This window comes from Empidonax traillii, unplaced genomic scaffold, assembly GCF_003031625.1.
Source record: "Empidonax traillii isolate 1590-97213 ecotype Southwest subspecies unplaced genomic scaffold, ASM303162v1 scaffold1:size7828297, whole genome shotgun sequence".
Classification (NCBI taxonomy): domain Eukaryota; kingdom Metazoa; phylum Chordata; class Aves; order Passeriformes; family Tyrannidae; genus Empidonax; species Empidonax traillii.
In genome coordinates, this window is record NW_020955194.1 from 582,331 (window position 1) to 588,722 (window position 6,392).

Below are 6,392 nucleotides of genomic sequence, written 5' to 3' on the forward strand. Positions count from 1 at the left end.
ATGAAAGCTACATGACTTGGAAAGCATCAAACGCCCTTTGACATTTATTACCTGTGCTTAGATTTAATTACAGGCAGAAAAATATCATTTTATGTACCTCTGCAAGAGCACTGTTAATACAAATACAGTGTCTAAGCATTGACATCATTTAATCTAGACCAATAAACCATATTTTTTGTGGACATTGTATGTTGGTTAAATCTGTAAATTTGGGAGATGGGAGGCCACTTGAAAGTACAAAAAAAGCTGTTCTTGCCCACGTGCACCTGCCCTTTCTCTCTTTTTATTTTATTTTTATGGCATAAAAAGCCAAAACTGATGAAGACTCAGACATATTAGGAGTAGGTTTGCAGTTGGATATACCTGTTCATACACCTTGAGCTGCTCACCATGGACAGCAGCACCTAAAAGATTGCCCAGGAGAAGCAAGTAGATGATACACTGTCATTGCTTGACAATGAAAATTGTTAATTGGAGTGATAACATGGCGAGATGTGTACTACAGAGAGCCAAAGCAGGTAAGAGATGGACACTCTGAAAGCTGTTGGCCTGTTTGTTATCATCAGCATGCCCCATGGAGTTGTGTATAGACAGGAATTCCCCAGCGAGCTGCATCCCCACCTCAGGTGCTGACAGGTCCTGCTCCTGCTCAGGATCAGTTACAAAAACTAATCTGTATCTCCTGACAGGCACAGAATTTCCAGAAATGCAAAAATAATTATTCAGACATAGAAAACTGATCTATCCATACCGGTGGCGCTAGCGAAGTTAAAACTTAAACCTCCAGATAAAATGGGAACCGATTTCCTTCAGAACACAGTCCTGTTAAAGAGGCTGGCCCTGAGAGAACGACAGGGGGTGGCTTCATCCACGGACACGTTAATAAAAGATGCTGCTTTTCCAGTCATGCTGGCCTGTGCCTGATCCATCTTGGGAGGAAGGCACCAGAGATTTGAAACCTGATGGCTGCACAGTCACTGTGGTCTAGTCTATGTCATTGGTGAAGATGTTCCAGAGCCCTGGTCCCAAGACCCAGCCCTCTCACTCCCCAGGCACAAGAGTCGGCACAGGCAGCACCTTCTCCTGCCTGGTGGGAGCAGGTGAAGGCAGCAGGGGCAGAGAGCCCGGGCCCTGCCCCACACAGCCCCTGTTGCCCCCTCAGCCCATGGCCTTGGCACCTGGAAGCCCTCAGGGATCAGTGGGAAGGAGCACTGGTGGAGGGCAGTGCTGCCAGTGCCAGAGACCCAGGAGGAGGAGGAAGTGTGGAACTGCTACATGGACCAAGAGCTTTCCCCGGGGGAAGATGAGAGATCATCACATGGGGTCAGAAAGATAAAGAATTAAACTGAACGGATGAAAAGAATTCAAGATCTTCTTAATGACAAAAAAAGCCAGACTTCTCTAAATCCAATAATATTTCTTAGAATCTCTTTCTGCTGTTGAATGCTTAAGTTCAATGAAGGCTTGGTCAGGCTCCAGCCTGGGCCCTTCTCCCTGATCTTGCTTAAAGGAGGATACAGTACTAAATTAGCTCTCAGTGAGGAAATGTTGCTCTTTACTACTAAGTAATGGGGATGTGGAGAGAATCCCTGATTAAATCCCACCTTGTTGAGACAGGTCTGTGAAAAAACTTGGAAGTGCCAGGAGTTAGGCTTTTCAGGGAAGTGAATTCCAGTCTCAGTTTAGGGAGCAGACCCATGTTTTCACAGGCTTTGCCACTGTGGGAAAGCATCTTGGAGACATCTGCTATAAAATGAAGGCTAAAGCTCTAAGCACTTGTATAATCCAGTAATGTGTACTTGTCTCTGCAGAATATTGTCATGGAATAATTTTATTTCTGAAAAGAAAGCGCTCAAATCTTTCCCTGCCATTAATGCCTTTGAAGGGAAGGACAGGAATCATTCAGGTCTGCACTGCCTTCCAATAGTCAGAGACCAGACAGTGCTCACTGTTTCTTCCTTAGAAATCCATTCAGGAGCCCTTTCTGGCAAGAGGGGAAGAAATTAGCTCTTTGTTGTTCACAAGCTGCAAAATTGGCCACTGAGGGGCTGAGCTCCATGGAGTTGCTTGCCAAGAGTAGAAAACATTGTGTTGGACTGTAAAGCCAGACACAGGAATTTGCAGTTGGCCACTGGCATGTTCAGGGCTTGCACATGATACAGAAGTTTTTGCTGATTATTTCTAACCAGCTGTGGGCAATGATGTCAGCTGCCCAAGAAACTTAACCACTGCTGCTGCTATTATTACACAGCTCAAGTATCTGTCAGAACCAGATGGCTATTTTTTAATTTCTGCCTATTTATCTCATGCAATCTTCATATCTTTTATTATCAGTTCATTTCATTACAGAGGTTGTCAGTTATCCTGGAGAAAAATCTTGCTCCTGGAGAAAAATCTTGTTCCTAAAGAAAAATTTCTAGTGTTTTTCACTACGTTGTGTTGGTAACTTTTATGGAAAAACGTTCTTTGTTCTTCAATCCCAGAATATCAAATTTACAAAGATGAAAGGTCCTCATAAGAAATAATCTTGTATGAAGCCTCTTGCATTAATTTAGGTGGGACACGGAGTCAAAAAAATGTTCTGGTTTCTGGCCCTCCCTTTCCAGAAGTGTAAATTCAGATTCTATGTCACACATTTCACTCATGTTATAGTAATGGTCTGTAGTTGGGTTCTCATTTTATCCTTTTTGCTTTTCCCAGAGTGTTGGGGCACTGCCTTTGGATCACTGCTGTTTGCTGAGAGGATCTTAGCCTGGGTTCCAGAAAGGAACTCTTCATTATTCACATTCCAAGAATGGAACTTCATGATTAGTATTCATCCAAATTTTTGCAGCTTTGGCTATTTGTGTGAGTTGCATTTCTCTGTGTGTGTGTGTGTGTGTTTTTGTGTTTGTGTGTGTGTTTGTGTGTGTGTACCAGTAAATGGTAAATCTAGCACACTCAAGATCACTCTCAAACTCCTGATGAAATTTTGAAAGTCTGGTATGAAATCCTGGTCCCACTAACATCTGCTAACTTCATCCTACCATTATATTTTTGTACGAAAGAGGAAAATCCATGACACTTCCAGAACTACTTAGGTTAGACTTAGATACTGGTCACAATGGTCAAAGCTACAGGAGTGGGGAGAATTGTCTTCTAATAGCAAAGAAAAGAGCAAATTAGAAAGGAATTTCCACCCTGGGACAGAACTAGCCCCCCTCAGACTCCTGAAAGCTGTACTCTAATATTACTGCTATTTTGCTTATTAGTAAAATTAGAGTAACTGGAAAAATTAAGTAGCTCATTTCTGAACTTACTGTATTTCATTCAGGTTTTCAAAGCTTAACTTAAAGTAGAAAACCTTTTTGTAACCACTGAAGGAAAAGAACAAAATGAAATTACCTAGAAATAGATGTGGTATCAGCCTTAGCATGTACACCCTGCAGCTTGAACTCAAATGCAAATCTGTTCTGTTTCCAGCACAGCAGTGGCCTGGCTTCCCACTGCTTTGTGTGCACATTTCCCTGGGGAATGAGGGAATAAGCTCCGTGGTTTTGCCAAGCTGATATCCCTGAGCAGTGGGAGCTGAAGCAAGTGACTCATGACTGCAAGACGACAGCATGTGATGCAAGACACGCACAGGACAAACTGCTGAGAGATGCAGTTCATGGCTGAGAGGTTTATTCCTGCTGCCAGGAAAGGCCTCGCTCTTTTCCAGCTGTTATCATGTTTGAGAAAGCAAACATGCAGTGTGTGGCATTTCTGACCCAAAATCTAAGTCAAACAATTTTCAAGGTTAAATATCAAAAACCAGGTATGAAGTGTCTGTGAAATCAAATTATTAAAAGCAACGAAATGTCACCGATTTCTTCATGCTTTCCCCGCAGATGCCTTAAAAAGGAAGCAAAACATAAACATTCATATTAATTTTTCTAAAGCTGGTATCATGACACAAGCCATGTTGTACTGTATTGCCCTGTAACTGTTTGCATCTCCTATCCCTTTGTTTGCATCTCCTATCCCCTCTGGTCTGCTGCTGGAAATAAACTGGTTGGCAAAGAGATATTTGCACTTACCCTGTTGCCCCTTTAATGCTGGTGAATGGTTTTTCAAGGACAAACAGGGTTAAACGGCATTAAACTCCTAAATTAATGAGTTTCTTTTCTCCAATATTATGTAGTGGATACTGAGTGCAACAGAACTGGGTCCTGGGGGTGCAAACACGAGCATTCAGGACAAAACTGCAAGCTGATCTGAAGCACTTTAGCTCCCTTAGCCAAGCAAAGGAGGCCTCCTGGTTTTCTTTAACTTGAATAATTCTGTTAAATGGACACTGGAACCTAAACATGCACCAGACATCAGCACCAGCCAAAATATTTGTGTATAGTTACTGGGAATTGTACCAGCGTAAGGAGTGCTTTAGCTTAGAATTTCACAGCAGAGTGGTCTTGCATGTTTTTTACTAAAAGGTGTATTCTAGGTTGAGGGTGTATTTTAGTAGAAGAGGATCAAGAATGCCATGCTCTGTGGTGCTGTTCAGCTGCAGCAACTCCTGACAGCAATATGGTATTTTAAACAGAACTTTGTTATCACTGGCCTGTCTCTCAGCTTGACACCCAGCGCCTTGGATGCCATCCCAGAAGCACTTCCATTTACCTCAGTAAAACAATGGATGTGAGGATTGCAAGACTGGGCCTGGTATTTGGAGGTAAAAATGCTCAAAATATATGGAGATTTGTCAAGTCAGTGAAAGAGAACAGGTTCCAGTCAGAGGTGTAAGTGAATAGATAGCTCACTTGATCTTCTGATCATCTCTTAATTTTGACAATTCCTGACAAAGTTAATCATTTTAATATAGGCCAAGTGAAAACTTGGCACAAAATGTGGACAACAGTCCCTCCTACATCAAATGTTGCTAATAGCTTATGGTTACTATCACAGTCATAAATTGGTGCTTTACAATCTGTCTTAGCAAACATTGAACTGACAAGCAAAAATCAGTATCTTAAAATAGAGATGGTCTTCTGATTGAGGAATGCACAATTGGATGTTGTCTAGATGTTAGCAAAGCCTTTGACACCGTTTCCCACAGCATTCTTCTGGAAAAACTGGCTGGTCATGGCTTGGACAGGTGTACTCTTCAGTGGTGCTGGGGAAGGGGCTGGAGCACAAGCCTGGTGAGGAGCAGCTGAGGGAGCTGGGGGTGTTTAGCCTGGAGAAAAAGAGGCTCAGGGGAGACCTCACTGCCCTCTGCAACTCCTTCAGAGGAGGTTGTAGCCAGCTGGGGGTCGGTCTCTTCTCCCAGGTAACAAGCAACAGGACAAGAGGAAATGGCCTCAAGTTGCGACAGGGGAGGTTCAGATGGGATACAGGAAAAACTTCTTCACTGGAAAGGTTGACAAGCAGTGGAACAGGCTGCTTGTGGCTGTCACTATCCCTGGAGGTATCTAAAAAATGTGATGTGGTGCTTAGGGACACAGTTTAGTGGTGGACTTGGCAGTGCTGGGTTAATAGCTGGACTCAGTGATCTTAAAGGTCTTTTTCAGCACAGCTCTATGATTCTAGATATTACTCTCTGCTGGTCTGATTCTGCTGCCTTGAAGACTTTTTGAGGAAAGAAGAAGGTATTGATACTACTTTCACGTAACTGTCACCTTTTATTTTCTGTCAATGTCTACAGTGATTTAGAGAATCCATAGGCAGTGTACAAAATCTGATTTAGGACCTTCTCTCTGTGCATCTTTTGTCAAGCTCAGTGTGTCATATTCTTGGTGGCTCCATATCTTTTCTATTGTGCATAAATAGAAAATCTGGGCTTCAGGAGACCTTGGTAGTTCAAGTCTGTCCCCCATTCCAAGACAAATTTAAATACATCTATCAATATTTATAAAATATTTCTTCCAGTTGCTATGAAAAAAAACCCAAACAAACTGAAGATAAAACCTCATCAATCTTCCAAAGTAATCTCTTCCTGTGTGCTTCATAGTCCTTTGCAAAATGGCAGCAATCCCTCCATCATGGACACTGGTTTATTCCCTTCTGCTCCCTCATGTATTTGTAGGCTGCTGATAGAGCTGAGTTTTCATTAATATAAAGAAAACATCTCCTCCTAGGTTGTATGTCCTGAGCCTTCTTGGATCCTTCTTACGGCCTCTCCCATTGTGCCATTTTTTCCACTTTGAATGAAACGCCGTTCCAAAAACTTGGCAGCACTTCACCAGGGACCCCCACCAGTGCTCAGTATGCTGCAAGGATGAGTCCATAGGTCTGGCAGTCTCTAGTGTTGTTTGTGCGGTCCAAAAGGTGATTACCTTTATTGCAATACTGTGACACTGCTGACCCAAGTTAAGCTTGTTATTCGCTGCAGTCTCGCAATTCCTTCGTGCGCAGTGAGCTGGAATTCCAAAGGG